Here is a 20,463-nt window from a genome sequence, read left to right on the forward strand (position 1 = left end):
GAGACAGGAGTAGTAGCGCTCACCAGTAGCCCTCCGCTTACTGACGAGCTCTGGCCTTTTACTGGACATGAAGTGACAAAATGACCAGCGGAACCGCAATAGAGACAGAGGCGGTTGGTGATTCTCCGTTCCCTCTCCTTAGTCGAGATGCGGATACCTCCCAGCTGCATGGGCTCAGCACCCGAGCCGGCAGAGGAAGATGGTAGTGATGCGGAGAGGGAGGCGACGGAGAGCGCGAGCTCCTTTCCACGAGCTCGGTGACAAAGATCAACCCGTCGCTCAATGCGAATAGCGAGTTCAATCAAGGAATCCACGCTGGAAGGAACCTCCCGGGAGAGAATCTCATCCTTTACCTCTGCGCGGAAACCCTCCAGAAGACGAGCGAGCAAGGCCGGCTCGTTCCAGCCACTGGAGACAGCAAGAGTGCGAAACTCAATAGAGTAGTCTGTTATGGATCGATTGCCTTGACATAGGGAAGACAGGGCCCTGGAAGCCTCCTCCCCAAAAACAGATCGATCAAAAACCCGTATCATCTCCTCCTTAAAGTCTTGATACTGGTTAGTACACTCAGCCCTTGCCTCCCAGATTGCCGTGCCCCACTCACGAGCCCGTCCAATAAGGAGAGATATGACGTAGGCGACACGAGCAGTGCTCCTGGAGTAAGTGTTGGGCTGGAGAGAAAACACAATATCACACTGGGTGAGGAACGAGCGGCATTCAGTGGGCTCCCCAGAGTAACACGGCGGGTTATTGATTCTGGGCTCTGGAGATTCGAAAGCCCTGGAAGTGGCCGGTGGATCGAGGCGGAGATGGTGAACCTGTTCTGTGAGGTTGGAGACTTGGGTGGCCAGGGTCTCAACGGCATGTCGAGCAGCAGACACTTCCTGCTCGTGTCTGCCTAGCATCGCTCCCTGGATCCCGACGGCTGAGTGGAGAGGATCCGAAGTCGCTGGGTCCATTCTTGGTCGGATTCTTCTGTTATGGTGAGTGAATGAGGACCCAAAAGCAAACTAACTTAAACAGAGCTTCTTTAATAACCAAACATAGGTAGGCTCAGATAGACCGGCAGATTCCGACAGGACAGGACAAGGTTACAGCAAACATGACGATAGTCTGGCTCAGGCATGAAACACAACAAACAAGAATCCGACAAGGACAGGAACAGAAACAGAGAGAGATATAGGGACCTAATCAGAGGGAAAAAAGGGAACAGGTGGGAAACGGGGTGAATGGGTAGTTAGAGGAGACAAGGAACAGCTGGGGGAAAGCGGGGGAGAAAAGGTAACCTAACAACGACCAGCAGAGGGAGACAGGGTGAAGGGAAAGGACAGAGACAAGACACAACATGACAGTACATGACACCATCTGGTACTACATTGAACCATTATTATTGTGTGTATTAGTAATGTTAAACTTCATGTTTTTACATATAATGTATGACATGATCACACTTGTTGGTTTCACACACACAAAGTGCTTTCACCTGTTGAGTGTAGGGGGCAGTATTTTGATGTTCGGATGAAAAACGTACCCAAATTAAACTGCCTATTTCTCAGGCTCAGAAGCTAGAATATGCATATAATTGTCAGATTAGGATAGAAAACTCCCTAAAGTTTCCAAAACTGTCAGAATATTGTCTGTGAGTACAACAGAATTGATATTGCAGGTGAAACCCTGAGGAAAATCCAACAAGGAAGTGCCTCTTATTTTGAAACATCCCTGTTCCATTGCATGCCTTCCCTACATTTAAAGGGATATCAACCAGATTCCTTTCCTTATGCCTTCCACATGGTGTGAACAGTCTTTAGACATAGTTTCAGCCTTGTATTCTGAAAAATGAGCGAGAACGATCACATCACGTCAATGGATGGCTGAACGCCAGCAGAGTTTTGCATGCACCAACATTTTCTCTCTCTCTCCTATTGAAAAAGCTACGGTCCGGTTGAAATATTATCGATTATTTATCGTAAAAAACAACCTGAGGATTGATTATAAAAAACGTTTGACATGTTTCTACAAACTTTACAGATACTATTTGGAATTTTCGTCTGCCCCATCGTGACCGCTCGAGCCTGTGGATTACTGAACATAATGAGCAAACCGAATGAAGGTATTTTGGATGTAAAAAATAATCTTTATGAAACTGGGAGTCTCGTGAGTGCAAACATCTGAAGATCATCAAAGGTAAGCGATTAATTGTATTGCTTTTTTGACCTTCGTGACCAATCTACTTGTCTGCTGAGAGAGAAACCTAACATAAACACTTGGTTTGCTTTCTCTTTAAAGCTTTTTTGAAATCTGACACACCATGCGGATTAACAACAAGCTAATCTGTGTTTTGCTTTATTGCACTTGTGATTTCATGGAAATTAAATATTTTTAGTAATTTAATTGGAATTTGGCGCTCTGCAATTCAGCGGATGTTGACGAAAATGATTCCGCCAAGAAGGTAATTGGAAACATGAATGAGGTTCTTGTATTAAGTAAGCATTTCACTGCAAGGTGCATGTGACTAATAAAATTGTATTAGTAATTTAGCTCATCTGGTAGGCTCATGTCACTGGGCAACTCATGGCTGTGCTTCCCTTTGTAGTCTGTTGTCAGGTTCGTCATAACGAGGAGACCAAGGCGCAGCGTGATATGAATACATTCTTCTTTATTTAACCTGATGACGGGTTAGGGTTCCCTTTTGGGAACGACCCCTCCCACGTTCAGCTGGAACATGGTGCATAGAACGCAAAAATATTCTTAGAAATATTTAACATCCACACATTAACAAGTCCAATACCTCAAATGAACGATAAACACCTTGTTCATCTACCCAGCATTTCAGATTTTTTAAATGTTTTACGGCGAAAACACACCACATATTTATATTAGACCACCACCGAAACGAAGACAAGAGGCAGCCATTTTGTCCCAGAAAATATAAAATTATAAAAGCAGGATTAAAAAATAAATAATTCACTAACCTTTGGAAAATCTTCATCAGATGACAGTAATAGGACATGTTACACAGTACATTTTTTTTTTCAATAATATGCCATTTATATCCATAAATGTCCATTTACATTGAATTCATGTTCAGAAAATACTGAAAAATGTCAGCAGAAAATATAGGTAGCGCCGCAAGATAGCGTAAATAGACATCATAAACTTTGACTAAATATACATGTTCTACATATAGTTCGAAAGATACACTGCTTCTTAATGCAATCGCTTTGTTACATTTCTTTTTAACGTTACAGAAATCGCTCACTATTCAATATTCTGAGACGGCGCTCAGACATAAGCAATATTTCTCCGCTATGTTGGAGTCAACAGAAACACACAATTATAGTATAAATATTCCCTTACCTTTGATGGTCTTCCTTCAGAATGTACTGGAAGGGTTCATACTTACCCAAAACATCGTTCGGTTTCAAGTCGTGTGTCTGTATTAGCATCTGCTAACAATATCAGCTGAAATGCACCCAAAATGTCCTCTGGTCCGGAAAAGTTGCGCATCAAAACTTCAAAATGACATATTATATGTCGACTAAACAGGTCAAATTAAGTGCAGAATCAAGCTTTAGGATGTTCTAAACGTACAAAACAATTTTCAATTCAACCGGTCATTGTTAGTTCTCCTCCGGAGTGCTGGAACAAAGGAATGGATGGGACCAATTCGCGCCCAAACGGACAGGTATTTTCTCGCGGCACTCACTCAATTCACTCCCATAGGGCCAAAACTCGCGGGATTTGAACGATTAAACGCTCTACTGAATGAGGACATCTAGTGGAAGACATAGAAAGTGTCCCCAGATCCATAGCTGGTTGGGAAGGGTAGGGGCGATCACGTCAAAGTTGCCCAACTTTCATGATCCCAAAACTAGTTTGGAAGAATGCCTGCCCTGTGAGTTCTGCTATACTTACAGACATAATTCCAACGGTTTTAGAAGCTTTATATTGATTTATATCCAATAATAATAATGATATGCATATATTAGCAATTTTTGACATATTTTTTTTCAGTTTACTATGGGCACGCAATTCCTCCAAAGGGGGCAGTATTCTGCCTAGCCTTAAGAGGTAAACGAAGAACACTAAACAAACTAACAAAACGTCAGTGACGCTATAACACGAGTGCTGACATGCAACTCCACATAGACAATAACCAACCAAACCAACATGGAAAATGGCAACCTAAATAGGATCCACAATCAAAGACAACGACAAACAGCTGCCTCTGATTGCAACCAATTCAGGCCACCATAGACCTATATATACCTACAAAAAACCAATGACAATGCAAAAACACACATACCACCCTCGTCACACCCTGACCTAACCATAATAACAAAGTACAAATAACTAAGGTCAGGGCGGGACATCTGTAATAGTTTGCCAGCCCTGCCATATCCGATAAGCATCGGAGCCGGTGTAGTACGATTCAACCTTAGTCCTGTATTTATTTATTTTACCTTTATTTAACTAGGCAAGTCAGTTAAAAACACGTTCTTATTTTCAATGACAGCCTAGGAACGGTGGGTTAACTGCCTTGTTCAGGGGCAGAATGCCAGATTTTTACCTTGTCAGCTCGGGGATTCGATCTTGCAACGTTTCGGTTTGATGGTTCATCGGGTGGCATAGCAGGAATTCTTATAAGCTTCCAGGTTAGAGTCCCGCTCCTTGAAAGTGGCAGCTCTACCCTTTAGCTGAGTGCAGATGTTTCCTGTAAGCCATGGTTTTTGGTTGGGGTACATACAGTCACTGTGAGGACGACGTCATCGATGCACTTATTGATGAAGGCAGTGATTGATGTGATGTACTCCTCAATGCCATCAGAAGAATCCCAGAACATATCACAGTCTGTGCTAGCAAAACAGTCCTGTAGCTTAGCATCTGCGACATCTGACCAAGTCATAGGTGCTTCCTGCTTTAGTTTTTGCTTGGAATCAGGAGGATAGAAGTATGGTCAGATTCTTCAAATGGAGGGTGAGGGAGAGCTTTGTACGTGTCTCTGTGTGTGGAGTAAATGTGGTCTAGTGTTTTTTTCCCCTCTGGTTGCACATTTAACATACTGGTAGAAGTTAGGTGAAACGGTTTTAAGATTCCCTGAATTAAAGTCACCGGCCAGTAGGAGCATTGCCTCTGGATGAGCGTTTTCCTGTTTGCTTATGGCTGTATATAGCTAATTGAGTGCGGTCTTAGTGCCAGAATCGATTTGTGGTGGTTAATGGACAGCTACGAATAATACAGATGTATACTCTCCAGATTATCATGAGATACTCTACAGCAGGCGAGCAAAACCTTGAGATTTCGTTTTTTCACCAGCTGTTTACAAATATACATAGCCTGCCACCCTTTGTCTTACCAGAGGCTGCTGTCCTATCCTGTCGATACAGTGTATAACCCGCAAGTTATTCATGTTGTCGTTCAGCCACGACTCGGTGAAACCTAAGATATTACAGTTTTGAATGTCCTGTTGGTAGGATATACGTTCTTGTAGTTCGTCCACTTTATTATACAGCGATTGTACGTTGGCCAATAGTACTGATGGCAAAGGCAGATTAGCCACTCGTCGCCGGATCCTTACAAGGCTCTCTGATCTCATTCCATGATATCTCGGTTTCTTTCTCCTGCGAATGATGGGTAGGAGGGTCTTGTTGGGTGTCTGGAGTAAATCCCTCTCGTCCGACTCATTAAATAAAGAATATTTGTCCAGTTCCAGGTGAGTTATTACTGTTCTGATGTCCAGAGCTATTTTCGTTCATAAGAGACGGTAACAGCAACATTACGTACAAAATAAGTTACGGAAAATACAAAAAAACAAGCCCATTAACCTCTCTGGGATATGTGGAACGGTAGCGTCCCACCTCGCCAACAGCCAGTGAAAGTGCAGGGCGCCAAATTCAAAACAACCATAATCTCATAATTAAAATTCCTCAAGCATACAAGTATTTTACACCATTTTAAAGATATAATTCTCGTTAATCCAGCCACAGTATCTGATTTAAAAAATGCTTTACAGCGAAAGCACCACAAACGATTGTTAGGTCACCACCAACTCACTGAAAAACAGCAATTTTTCCAGTAAAAGAGAGGAGTCGCAAAAAGCACAGAGGTAAAATTAATCACTAACCTTTGGTGATCTTCATCATGCTACACAATACATGTATGTTTTGTTCGATAAAGTTCATATTTATTTCAAAAAATCTCATTTTACATTGGCGCATTACGTTCAGTAGTTCTAAAACATGCGGTGATTGCAGAGAGCCACATCTATTTACAGAAATACTCATTATAAATGTTGATGAAAATACAACTGTTATACATGGAATTAGAGATATACTTTGCCTTAATGCAACCACTGTGTCAGATTTCAAAAAAACTTTACTGAAAAAGCAAACCATGCAATAATCTGAGCACAGCTTTCAGCCAAAAAGATATCCGCCATATTGGGTAGTCAACATTAGTCATAAATAGCATTATAAATATTGACTTACCTTTGATGATCTTCATCAGAATGCACTCCCAGATATCCCAGTTCCACAATACATTTTTGCTTTTTTTCGAAAATGTCCATCATTTATGTCCAAATAGCTTCTTTTGTTAGGGAGTTTGGTAAACAAATCCAAAAGCGTTTTCAAGTTCCCGCCGAAGGTCGGACGAAAAGTTCCGTTACAGCCCGTAGAAACTTGTTAAACTAAATTTAGAATCAACGTTTTTATCATAAATCTTCAATAATGTTCCAACTAGAAAATTCCTATGTCTGTAGAAAAGCAATGGAACGAGAGCTAACTTACTCCTCTCTCATTTGGTCCCACTTCACAGTAGAATCCTCAAACAAAGTTCAAAAGACTCTTGACATCTGGGGGAAGCCTTAGGAAGTGCAACATAACAAGTATCCCACTATCTACAATAGGGGCTGAGTTAAAAAAAAAACTACAATCCTCAGATTTCCCACTTCCTGGTCGGATTTTTCTCAGGTTTTCACCTGCCATACTCACAGACATCATTCAAACAGTTTTAGAAACTTCAGAGTGTTTTCTATCCAATACTAATAATAATATGCACATATTAGCATCTGGGACAGAGTAGCAGGCAGTTTACTCTGGGCACCTTATTCATCCAAGCTACTCAATACTGCCCCTGTCACCAAGAAGTTAAACGGCAGCCATCCCCTCCGGTGCCATCTTGTCAAGAGAATTATATTCTCAATATTTTATCCTCTATTGCCCTTTCTACCACGATATACACTTGCTCTTATTTCAGAAAGCACACCAGATAATATGGCATTATATGGCAATTTAAATGTTTTTTTGTCCATTATGTATTTCCATTTGCGGAATACTTAGGTAAAGACTGGAATAAAAAAAAGGGCAACTAATATGTAATACTTAGCTTCTATGTGGCAAATGGCATGTGTGTATATAGATTGTATATTGGCTCCCATACAAATATTCTCCTTGTGCCAGACTGGGTTCAAATTAATTCTGTTGATTTTGTATTTTATTCTGTATTTATTTATCTGTACATGTTATGTATGTATGTTATGTAAGACCAGTTGAAGTCAGAAGTTTACATACACCTTAGCCAAATAAGTTTCAACTCAGTTTTTCACAATTCCTGTAATTTAATCCTTGTAAAAATTCACTGTTTTAGGCCAGTTAGGATCGCCACTTTATTTTAAGAATGTAAAATGTCAGAATAATAGCAGAGAAAATTATTTATTTCAGCTTTTATTTATTTCATCACATTCCCAGTGGGTCAGAAGTTTACATACACTCAATTAGTATTTAGTAGCATTGCCTTTAAATTGTTTAACTTGGGTCAAATGTTTTGGGTAGCCTTCCACAAGCTTCCCACAATAAGTTGTGAATTTTGGCCCATTCCTCCTGACAGAGCTGGTGTAACTGAGTCAGGATTGTAGGCCTCCTTGCTTGCACAAGCTTTTTCAGTTCTGCCCACAAATGTTCTATAGGATTGAGGTCAGGGCTTTGTGATGGCCACTCCAATACCTTGACTTTGTTGTTCTTAAGCCATTTTGCCACCACATTGGATGTATGCTTGAGGTCATTGTCCATTTGGAAGACCCATTTGCGACCAAGCTTTAACTTCCTGACTAATGTCTTGAGATGTTGCTTCAATATATCCACGTAATTTTACGTCCTCATGACGCCATCTATTTTGTGAAGTGCACCAGTCCCTCCTGCAGCAAAGCACCCCCCCACAACATGATGCTGCCACTCCCGTGCTTCACTGTTCGGATGGTGTTCTTCGACTTGAAAGCCTCTCCCTTTTGTCTCCAAACATAATGAATGTCATTATGGCCAAACAGTTCAATTTTTGTTTCATCAGACCAGAGGACATTTTTACAAAAAGTAACATTTTTTGGCCCCATGTGCAGTTGCAAACCATAGTCTGGCTTTTTCATGGAGGTTTTGGAGCAGTGGCTTCTTCCTTGCTGAGCGGCCTTTCAGGTTATGTAGATATACATGTAGGTCTCGTTTTACTGTGGATATAGATACTTTTGCACCTATTTCCTCCAGCATCTTCACAAGGTCCTTTGTTGTTGTTCTGGGATTGATTTTCACTTTTTACATCAAAGTACGTTCATCTCTAGGAGACAATGTGTCTCCTTCCTGAGTGGTATGACGGCTGCGTGGTCCCATGGTGTTTATACTTGTGTACTATTGTTTGTATAGATGAACGTGGTACCTTCATGCGTTTGGAAATTGCTCCCAAGGATGAACCAGACTTGACGAGGTCTACAATGTTTTTTCTGAGGTCTTGGCTGATTTCTTTTTATTTTCCCATGATGTCAAGCAAAGAGGCACTGAGTTTGAAGATTCATAATTTGCGTCAATTGGAGGTGTACCTGTGGATGTATTTCAAGACCTATCAGAAGCTTCTAAAGCCATGAAATAATTTTCGGGAATTTTCCAAGCTGTTTAAAGGCACAGTCAATTTACTGTATGTAAACTTCTGACCCCCTGGAATTGTGATACAGTGAATTATGAGTGAAATAATCTGTCTGTAAACAATTGTTTGAAACATTACTTGTGTCATGCACAAAGTAGATGTCCTTAACCGACTTGCCAAAAGTATAGTTTGTCAACAAGAAATTTGTGGAGTGGTTAAATAACGAGTTTTAATGACTCCAACCTGAGTGTATGTAAACTTCTGACTTCAACTATATACTATGTATGCCTTGCGAAAGTATTCGGCCCCCTTGAACTTTGCGACCTTTTGCCACATTTCAGGCTTCAAACATAAAGATATAAAAACTGTATTTTTTTGTGAAGAATCAACAACAAGTGGGACACAATCATGAAGTGGAACGACATTTATTGGATATTTCAAACTTTTTTAACAAATCAAAAACTGAAAAATTGGGCGTGCAAAATTATTCAGCCCCTTTACTTTCAGTGCAGCAAACTCTCTCCAGAAGTTCAGTGAGGATCTCTGAATGATCCAATGTTGACCTAAATGACTAATGATGATAAATACAATCCACCTGTGTGTAATCAAGTCTCCGTATAAATGCACCTGCACTGTGATAGTCTCAGAGGTCCGTTAAAAGTGTAGAGAGCATCATGAAGAACAAGGAACACACCAGGCAGGTCCGAGATACTGTTGTGAATAAATGTAAAGCCGGATTTGGATACAAAAAGATTTCCCAAGCTTTAAACATCCCAAGGAGCACTGTGCAAGCGATAATATTGAAATGGAAGGAGTATCAGACCACTGCAAATCTACCAAGACCTGGCCGTCCCTCTAAACTTTCAGCTCATACAAGGAGAAGACTGATCAGAGATGCAGCCAAGAGGCCCATGATCACTCTGAATGAACTGCAGAGATCTACAGCTGAGGTGGGAGACTCTGTCCATAGGACAACAATCAGTCGTATATTGCACAAATATGGCCTTTATGGAAGAGTGGCAAGAAGAAAGCCATTTCTTAAAGATATCCATAAAAAGTGTCGTTTAAAGTTTGCCACAAGCCACCTGGGAGACACACCAAACATGTGGAAGAAGGTGCTCTGGTCAGATGAAACCAAAATGGAACTTTTTGGCAACAATGCAAAACGTTATGTTTGGCGTAAAAGCAACACAGCTGAACACACCATCCCCACTGTCAAACATGGTGGTGGCAGCATCATGGTTTGGGCCTGCTTTTCTTCAGCAGGGACAGGGAAGATGGTTAAAATTGACGGGAAGATGGATGGAGCCAAATGCAGGACCATTCTGGAAGAAAATCTGATGGAGTCTGCAAAAGACCTGAGACTGGGACGGAGATTTGTCTTCCAACAAGACAATGATCCAAAACATAAAGCAAAATCTACAATGGAATGGTTCAAAAATAAACATATCCAGGTGTTAGAATGGCCAAGTCAAAGTCCAGACCTGAATCCAATCGAGAATCTGTGGAAAGAACTGAAAACTGCTGTTCGCAAATGCTCTCCATCCAACCTCACTGAGCTCGAGCTGTTTTGCAAGGAGGAATGGGAAAAACTTTCAGTCTCTCGATGTGCAAAACTGGTAGAGACATACCCCAAGCGACTTACAGCTGTAATTGCAGCAAAAGGTGGCGCTACAAAGTATTAACTTAATGGGGCTGAATAATTTTGCACGCCCAATTTTTCAGTTTTTGATTTGTTAAAAAAGTTTGAAATATCCAATAAATGTCGTTCCACTTCATGATTGTGTCCCACTTGTTGTTGATTCTTCACAAAAAAATACAGTTTTAAATCTTTATGTTTGAAGCCTGAAATGTGGAAAAAGGTCGCAAAGTTCAAGGGGGCCGAATACTTTCGCAAGGCACTGTATGTATATTATTTTACTGTTCTAGGGATGAAATTATTGTTTGGATAACCTTATTTACTATTATGTATTGATTTTGACAGTACTTTTTAAAAACTCTTTATGCTATGCACAATGCAGAGAACACCGGAAGAATAATTATCATTTAATTACCATAGTGAAGAATTGTAATGTTTGTTTAGGTGCCAATTAATCCCATCAGGGATGGGATGCCAATTGGCGATTTGACACATAAAAAACATTTAATTAATTCATTACATTCATTCACTAGCAATACAAACTGATTGTCATACAGAAGCTAGCCACCACGCATGAATCTGAAGGTAGCTAAAGATAACCAACTAGGTTTAATGTTAACTAGCTAGCTAACATTAGGCAATAACTAGAATTGCAAATAGCTTTCTGAGATACAAATAACATTACTACAAAGACCATTCACATAGCGTTAGCTAGTGAGCTAACAGTACGCTTTTACTTGCAATGAAAATGACTGACAAAATTAGAAAAATATATGAAAATGTAGCTAGCTAGACTGTTACCTGTATACATGGATGAACTCTTCTCCCTCTCTGTCACGGATGCCATGTTTGCACTTAGTTTGAAGATGTAATCCGGAGACAGGGGTTTTACACAGCCTTCTGTGATATTTTCAACTCCCTCTGCATATTTGAAATCAAAGGGCAGAATTTTGTCAATTTCCTTAGCTATCATTTATAATGCACATGACAGAGCAAAAACCAAGCCATGAGGTTGAAGCTATTGTCCATAGTGCTCTGAGATAGGATTGTGTCGGGGCACAGATCTGGGGAAGGGTACCAAACAATTTATGCAGTATTGAAAGTCCCCAAGAACACAGTGGACTATATCATTATTAAATGGAACAAGTTTGGAACCACCAAGACTCTTCCTAGAGCTGGTCGCCTGGCCGAACTGAGCAATCAGGGGAGAAGGGCCTCGGTCTGGGAGGTGACCCAGAACCCCATGGTCACTCTGACAGAGCTCTAGAGTTCCTCCGTGGAGATGAGAGAACCTTCCAGAAGGAAAACCAACTCTGCAGCACTACACCAATGAGGCCTTTATGGTATAGTGGCCAGACAGTAGCCACTCCTCAGAAAAAGGCACATGCCATCCAGCTTGGATTTTGCCAAAAGAAACCTAAAGACTCTCAGAACATGAGAAACAAGATTCTCTGGTCTGATCAAACCAAGATTGAACTCTTTGGCCTGAATGCACAGCGTCACGTCTGGAGGAAACCTGTTACCATCCCTATGGTGAAGGATGGTGGTGGCAGAATCATGCTGTTGGGATGTTTTTCAGCATGATGGACTGGGAGACTAGTCAGGAATGAGGCAAAGATGAACAGAGCAAAGTTCTGAGAGATCCTTGATGAAAACCTGCTCAAGAGCGCTCAGGACCTCACACTGGGGCGAAGGTTCACTTGAACCAGATGGAACATCTCTGAAGAGAACTGAAAATAGCTGTGCAGCAACACTCACAATCCAACCTGACAGAGCTTGCGAGGATCTGCAAAGAAGGATGGGAGAGACTCTCCAAACACAGGTGTGCCAAGCTTGTTGTGTCATACCCATGAAGACTCAAGGCTGTAATCCATGCAAAATGTGCTTCAACAAAGTACTGAGTAAAGGTTCTCAAAACGTATGTACATGTGATATTTCCATTTTTTAGACCTGTTTTTGCTTTGTCATTATGGGTTACTGTGTGAAGATTGATGGGAAAAAACAATTTAATCAATTTTAGAACCAGGCTGTAATCTAACAAAATGTAGAAAAAAATCAAGGGATCTGAACACTTTACGAAGGCACTGTACATGGTACCAAACAGGGTCCTCCTATGGGGACAGCCACATAAGCCTTTTGGAACCTTTTTTTCTAAGAGTGTACATATCTATCCAACCTATCAATGAACAACACTCACCCCATGCCCAAAGACATCGCCAGTGTTGCTGAATGTAACAATATTTGCTTGTTGCTGAATTAAACCAAAGTCAGAAATCAATGCATGGATTAATTGTTGAGCATGTCTTATTGATTCATCTTTCAGCATGATCCGGGTGAGAGTAATACTCGAGGCGCCAGGGTATCAAACCATGTCTGCAGTTCAAATTGAAATTTGTCTGAGCTGTCACTCAAACTGCTGAGTAGTGGAGCCCAGTTTTGGTTCTCACAGGGCAACTGGGCTGCTGTGTAATCATTTTAGGATATAAATGTGTGTCTTCTTTAAGAGAGGTCACCCATGTGGTCAATTCAGGTCAGGATCACAAAACATTGCGGTGAGAGGGATATTTGCATTTTTTGTGGGTGAAATTAAATATTCATATGCTTGTTATTTCTTTAATAAATAGTTTTATGATGGGAGTGTCCATAAACAGCTATGTTTAATGAAAAGAGGAAAGGGATAGCTTTATTTCAAGCCTATTTGTGAGTTCCTAGACAAGGTGAAGCCGTGTGGTAACTTGCATCTTAAAAACTTCTTACGGCTAGGCGTCCTGTCCCGTCAGCGGGACACCTATCGACAACTTCCGGTGAAATTGGAGGGCGCACAATTCAAATAAATAATCATAAAAATTATGGATATTAAACACTTAGGTACATACAAGTGTTTTATATCGGTTAAAAGCTTAGTCTTATTCATTTAACTGCATAGTCCAATTTACAATAGGCATTACAGCAAAAGCATGCCATGCAATTGTTTGAGGATGGCATCCCACATCAACATATTTTTCAACCAGCAGAGGCTTCATAAAATCACAAATAGCAATTTAAATATTCACTTACTTTTTGAAAATCTTCCTCTGATTTGCATTCCAAAGGGTCCCAGCTATAACATGCATGGTGGCTTTGTTAGATAAAATCCTTCTTTATATCCCCAAAAGTCTGTTTCGTTGTCACCATCGATTTGAGTAATCCACACGTTCAACATGCAGAGAAAGGAATCCAAAAAGCTACCGCTAAACTTTGTTAAAACAAGTCAATATGTTTCTATTTAATCCTCAGGTACCCTAAAATGTAATGAAACTATAATATTTCACACGGAAAGAAGTATGTTCAATAGAATAGCAAAATAAGCAGGTGCACATCCTCTTCGTTGCACGCACAGTCTGATTTTCAAGTCTGACTCCCAGTACCAAAACTCAAAATTCTTCCTCGTTTTGGAAGAAACAATCCTGAAACATTGAACAAAGACTGTTGAGATCTAGTAGAAGCCATATAAATTACAATATGGGAGCTGGAATTACAACAGAAAGCTATGGGTTATATGCAAGAGCATGGGCTCTCAAAAAAAATCTGGTTAGTTTTTCTTTGGATTTTCTCCTACCATATCAATTGTGTTATAGTCTCATACATTATTTTAAAATTTCCATACTCCTCAAAGTGTTTTCTATCCAATGGTACCAATTATATGCATATCCTGGCTTCTGGGCCTGAGTAACAGGCAGTTTACTTTGGGCACATCAGTCAGACAGGAAGTGGAGAAAATGAGACCCTAGCCATATTTGCATTGGATGTAGGGCTGCCCAGCTTGCAAAGTGACTCTTTACACTCTATGCAAAAGCTTTGTCTTCTCAGGAATGTATTATTCTCTGTGTTGTTATTTCTATCCCCCATTCTGTAATACCTCTTAGAAGTAAAGGTGCCGTTGTCATTCAATCCTGTAGGTCTGATGTCTGATTGGAGGTTAACTTAGCAGTAATGCCATTGGTCAACAACTCAGATTTGGAATTGAAAGTCACATGTTATAAAGGGGTCTCAGATTATTTCTAAGATTCTCTCTCTCTCTATCTCTCTCTCTCAATTCAATAGGCTTTATTGTCAAGGGAAACACATGTTTACATTGCCAAAGCAAGTGAAATAGATAAAAAACAAAAGTGAAAAAAAGGCTATGCTCACTGAGTCTGTACATAGTCAAAGCTTTCCTTAATTTTGGGTCAGTCACAGTGGTCAGGTATTCTGCCACTGTGTACTCTCTGTTTAGGGCCAAATAGTATTCTAGGTTGCTATGTGTTTTTGTTAAATCTTTCCAATGTGTCAAATAATATTTTTCTTCTCATTAATTTGTTGGGTCAAATTGTTTTGCTGTCCTGGGGCTCTGTGGGGTCTGCTTGTGTTTGTGAACAGAGCCCCAGGACCAGCTTGTCTAGGGGAATCTCTCTGTACTGTAGGTGATGGCTTTGTTACGGAAGGTTTGGGACCCTTTTTGGAACACCATTATTTTGGTCTTACTGAGATTTACTGTCAGGGCACAGGTCTGACAGAATCTGTGCAGAAGATCTAGATGCTGCTGTAGGCAATCCTTGGATCGGGAAGCACCAGATTATCAGCAAACAGTAGACATTTGACCTCAGATTCTAGCAGGGTGAGGCTGGGTGTTGCAGATTGTTCTAGCGCCCTCACCGATTTGTTGATATATATGTTGACGAGAGTGGGGCTTAAGCTGCATCCCTGTCTCACCCCACGGCCCTGTCAAAATAAATGTGTTTCTGCCAATGTTAACCCCACACTTGTTTGTGTACATCAATTTTATAATGTCTAATGTTTTCCTCCCAACACTACTTTCCATCAATTTGTATTGCAGACCCTCATGACACATTTAGATAATATATTTTTTTAAATCAACAAAGCTTGAGAAGACTTTGCCTTTATTGTATTTTGTTTCTTTGTCAGTTAGTGTGCAGGGTGAATATGTGGTCTGTCGTATGGTAATTTGGTAAAAAGCCAATTTAACATTTGCTCAGTACATTGTTTTTACTGAGGAAATGTAAGTGTCTGCTGTTAATGATAATGTTGAGGATTTTCCCAAGGTTGCTGTTGATGCATATCCCACAGTAGTTATTGGGACCAAATGTGTCTCCATCTTAGTGGATAGTTGTGGTCAGCCGTTGGTTCCAAATATTGAGGAAGATGCCAGAGCTAAGGATGGTGCTAAAGAGTTTAAGTATAGCCAATTGGAATTTGTTGTCTGTATATTTTAGCATTTCATTTAGGATACCATCAACACCAAAAGGCCTTTATAGGTTGGAGGATTTGTATTTTGTCCTGTAGTTCATTCAAAAGTAATTGGAGAATCCAGTGGGATCTGGTAGTCTTTAATACTTGATTTGATCATGTATATTTGTTGCTGTTTGTCAAAAAGATTGGATTAGTGGTTTATCCATACTTCTCCGTTTTGGATAGATGTTTTAGTGTGTTCCAATTTTCTCAGAAGTGGTTAGATTCTATGGAGTAGTCAATTACATTGAACTGATTTCTAACGTGTTGTTCCTTTTCCCATGGTTTATTTCCGTGTTGTTTTAAAAATTCATGTTCAGTGAAGGCGTAGACTCAGGTTTTCTTTGTCTATGGTTTTGGTTGGATAGGATTCTCAATTTCTTTCTTAGGTATTTGCATTCTTCATCAAACCATTTGTCATCGTTTTTCATTTTCTTAGGTTGTCTGCTTGACATTTTTAGATTTGATAGGTAAGCTGAAATGTCAAATATACTGTTAAAATGAAATTGCTTACATTCCCCTCTTAGTAGCAGTAAGCAAATAGTGTCTCTGGATGGTCCTTGAGGAGTTTATTTTTGTGCTTATTCTGTGCAGTGTTATTTTTAATATCCATGAGGTACTCTATTGTAATGACCTCTGCACAAAGAGAGGGGGCTTCAAAGGCCTCTGCATTTGGTGGGGAGGCTGCAAAACTCTCCTGCCGTTGTTAGGCTCAAGTTTTGACATCTCACTTCACACATCAATGCTAATTGAAGTTGCAGCCAGGTCTGTTCTGTCCTAGCAGCTTGGTAACTTAGTTAACTTGTTTGCTAAGCTTTATATAACAAATTACCTAGAGATTGTGTTTTGCTTTATGGTTTCAGCAGTAGGTTCAGACTGAACATTACTCACTCAGTTTTGTGTTGGATGGTATTTCCATGGTATTTCCAGGAATTTCTATGGATTCTTCAATTACATTGAAATGATTTCTGATGTGCTGTTTCTTCTTTTTTCGTAGTGTATTTCTGTATTGTATTAGTGATTCACGATAGTAAAGGCATAGGCATAGGTTTTCCTTGTCTATGTTTTTGGTTGGATAGGTTTCTTAATTCCTGTCTTATGTATTTACATTCTTCATCAAACCCTTTGCCATTGTTTTTCATTTTCTTAGGTTGTCTGCTTGACATTTTTGTTGTTGCCTAATTGTTTTTTTGGTAGGTTTCTACACTACTTTCCTTCCATCTATAGCATTTCTTAATATTGTGCAGTTCCTTTGGATTTGATGCCTCATGATTGAGTATTGCTCTGTTCAGGTAGACTGTGATTTTGCTGTGATCTGATAGGGGTGTTGGTGGGCTGACTGAACACTCAGAGAGTCATTGATAAAGTAAATCTACAGTACTACTGCCAAGAGATGAGCTGTAGGTGTACCTACCATAGGAATTATCCTTGAAGCCTACCATTGACTAATGAGCGTATGATAGAGCTGCAGGAGTTGTGACCCTTTTTTGTGGGTTGTTTCGTCATAGTCTAGGGGGACATATTTGGGAGGGAATATTGTCACCTCCCCATGTGTGCTGAGAGTGTTAGGTTCTTTCAGTGCAGGTCCTTCGGGAGGGGGTCTACCAGGTCTGCGAGGGTGTCTCTTGGTTGGCGGGGTGTCCGTAGCTCTATTGCTCCCGTGTGAGGTGCTGGGGTTGCGGTTGTGGCTGACGTCCTTCAGGGCCCTTGCACATTTTGGGATTGCTGCCTTGTAGAGGTGGGCCAGGTAGACATTAGGTTTCGAGGCACAGTCCCAGGAAATGCTTGCATTCACCTGCTGTTTTGTGGCAAATGTATTTTCATGGTAGTAGGGTGGAGATAACCAATTTGGGGAAAGTGGAAGAAGTTTTTTCAGTCACTCCCTTGAGTGCTGTGGCCACCATTTCCTGCTGGGCCCTCAGGTCATTCGTGCCCGTGTGAATGAGGATGTGGCTTGGGGACCCTAGTCTGTCCTCTGACAACAGCTCCAGGGCATGCTTAGTGTTTGGGCAACAGAGTTTACCACTTTGTATTTGGGAAAAAAGTTTATTCTATTTAATGTATTTTCCATTTGAGTCAATGAGGAGCACAATTTCTGGATTTTGTGTGTCCTCAGTGGATGTGTGCGGATTGTCAGGAGGGCTATCAGGAGGAGCTGTTAGGAGGGGGTGTGGTCTGTTGGGTTGGTGGGTCCTGTGTTGTCTGTCCGATTGTGGTCCGGGTCTGAGGTTGCCTGTTCTCCTAGCTTCTTTGGGGGAGTTACCTGCTCTCTGTCACACCTCAGCTTTCTCACCTCCTTCTTTAGTGCTGTTATCTGTCCCACGTGTTCCTCTCCATCCTACTTTGGTGCTGTTATTTGTTGCATATGTGCCTCTCCCACCTCCTTAACTGCTATTAGCTGTGCCATATGTTCCTCTCTCTCCTCAAGTTTTCTCACCTCAGTCCAGAGTGCAGCCAGCTCTCTCAGACAGCTGTCCATCTCCACCTTCAGCCATCCAGATCTTGTTGGGGGGGTGTTGTTGTGCTGGTCTGGTTTGTGAGTTTGTTTTGTCTGGATTATGTGGACTTGCTCTCTGAGCTCCACAGTGTCTCTCTCCAGCTCTGTGAATTTATCCCTCTCAATGATGGACGAGCATTGCAGTTGTGGACCTGGGTTTGTTCAGTGCTGGGGGGTTGACTATCCTCATCTGCAGGACAGTTTGAAGAGGTGATCAGAATCACTCAGGATGGGGGAGTCATCACAGAGAGAGAGCTTTTCCTGCTGTGCTCTCTCTTTATCGCGTAAAAGTCCTGCTGGAACTGCTTGAGGATGCCCTGTACCATGACTGTCCCAAACTTGAAAACGTTGACAGAGGTTGTTTCAATTTCCTCAATGTCTAGTATTCTGTGTTTCCACCCTGAGCCAATACCCTCTCTCTTAACATAGGGGCAGCGTGCTCTTATAGCACTGTGCCATGCCAGGGGTCTGTGTGGAAAATTAAGTTGCTTACATTCCCCTCTTTGTAACAGTAGGCAAATAGTGTCTCTGAATGGTCCTTGAGGAGCTTCGTTTTGTACTTATTCTATGCAGTGTTATTTTTAATATCCATGGGGTACTCTATTGTAATGACCTCTGCACAGAGAGAGGGAGCTTCAAAGGGCTCTGCATTTGGGTGGGGGAGGCTGTGAAACTCTCCTGCCATTGTTAGGCTCAAGAGCTTTGACACATCTCACTTCACACATCAATGCTAATTGAAGTTGCAGCCAGGTCTGTTCTATACAAGCCGTTTGGCAGCCTAGTAGCCTTGATAGTCCTTTGAGGTAATAATCCATTCAGATAATTGTGTCCAATATCAAGATTTTAGGTATCGAATTTTTATTTAATTGATCTACATTTATCCTACTCTAATTCATTTTTTTTCAGAAGAACTCAGAAGCCCATGACCTCTCTCTCTATTCAATTCAAGGGGCTTTATTGGCATGGGAAACGTGTTAACATGGCCAATGCAAGTGGAATTGTCACAGGTGTGTGGAGACCGACCAAGGCGCAGCATGATTAAAGTTCCACATCTTTATTTTAGTGAAACTTTCAAACAAAACAAGACACAACCAGTGACAACAGCTGTGCTACCTGCACTAACTCTAAACAATATCCCACAAAACAGGTGAGAACAGGTAAGTATGATCCCCAATCAGAGACAACGATAATCAGCTGCCTCTAATTGGTAACCACGTTCACTCCCAAAACATAGAAACAAAATGACTAGAACACCCCCCTAGTCACGCTCTGACCTAAACACCATAGAGAACCAAGGGCTCTCTATGGTCAGGGCGTGACAGAAATAGATAACAAGCAAAATGAAATAAACTATAAAAGAATGAACAGTGAACATTAAACCCACTTAAGTTCCAAACGAATAAAGTCACTTCAAATGTCAGATTATGTCTATATAGAGTGTTGCAACAATGTGCAAATAGTTAAAGTACAATAGGGAAAATAAATAAACAGAAATATGGGTTGTATTTCCAATGGTGTTTGTTATCCAGTGGTTGCCCTTTTCTTGTGACAACAGGTCACAAATATTGCTGCTGTGATTGCACTCTGGTATTTCACCCAATAGATCTCTCTCACTCTCTATCTCTCCCGCAAGAGCTATGGGCCATGGCACAAGCCATGGATTGTTTGGCTTTCTCTGATCATACCAATAGATACTTGATGCTTTGTTAATGCCAGTATTGTAACTTAAGCTTCATGCCTTATATTATGCCTGGATTTCATACATTTTACAATGTTAATAAGTCAAATACAATTCTCAGACCTTTCTTTACCTTTCTGTTACTGTCAACTATAGTCTCTTGCATACAGTATTGCTAAATCATCTTTATGTGGTCAGATATTCCGTTTTAATAAACCGTCTTATTACGGGTCGCATGTGAGGTATAGTGCCTTCAGAAAGTATTCATATGTCTTGACTTATTGCACATTTTGCTTGAGCCTTAATTCAAAATGGATTAAATACAGTATATATTTTTGTCTCACCCATCTACACACAATACCCTATAATGACATGCTTTTGGAATAGAAATGCACATCCCTGAGCCTTCAATACCACAGCGCCCTATAAGCTCCTTCCAAAGCTCATGTCCCTGGGTCTGAACTCCTCCCTATA

The sequence above is a fragment of the Oncorhynchus mykiss genome, chromosome 1, assembly GCF_013265735.2.
Source record: "Oncorhynchus mykiss isolate Arlee chromosome 1, USDA_OmykA_1.1, whole genome shotgun sequence".
Taxonomy (NCBI): domain Eukaryota; kingdom Metazoa; phylum Chordata; class Actinopteri; order Salmoniformes; family Salmonidae; genus Oncorhynchus; species Oncorhynchus mykiss.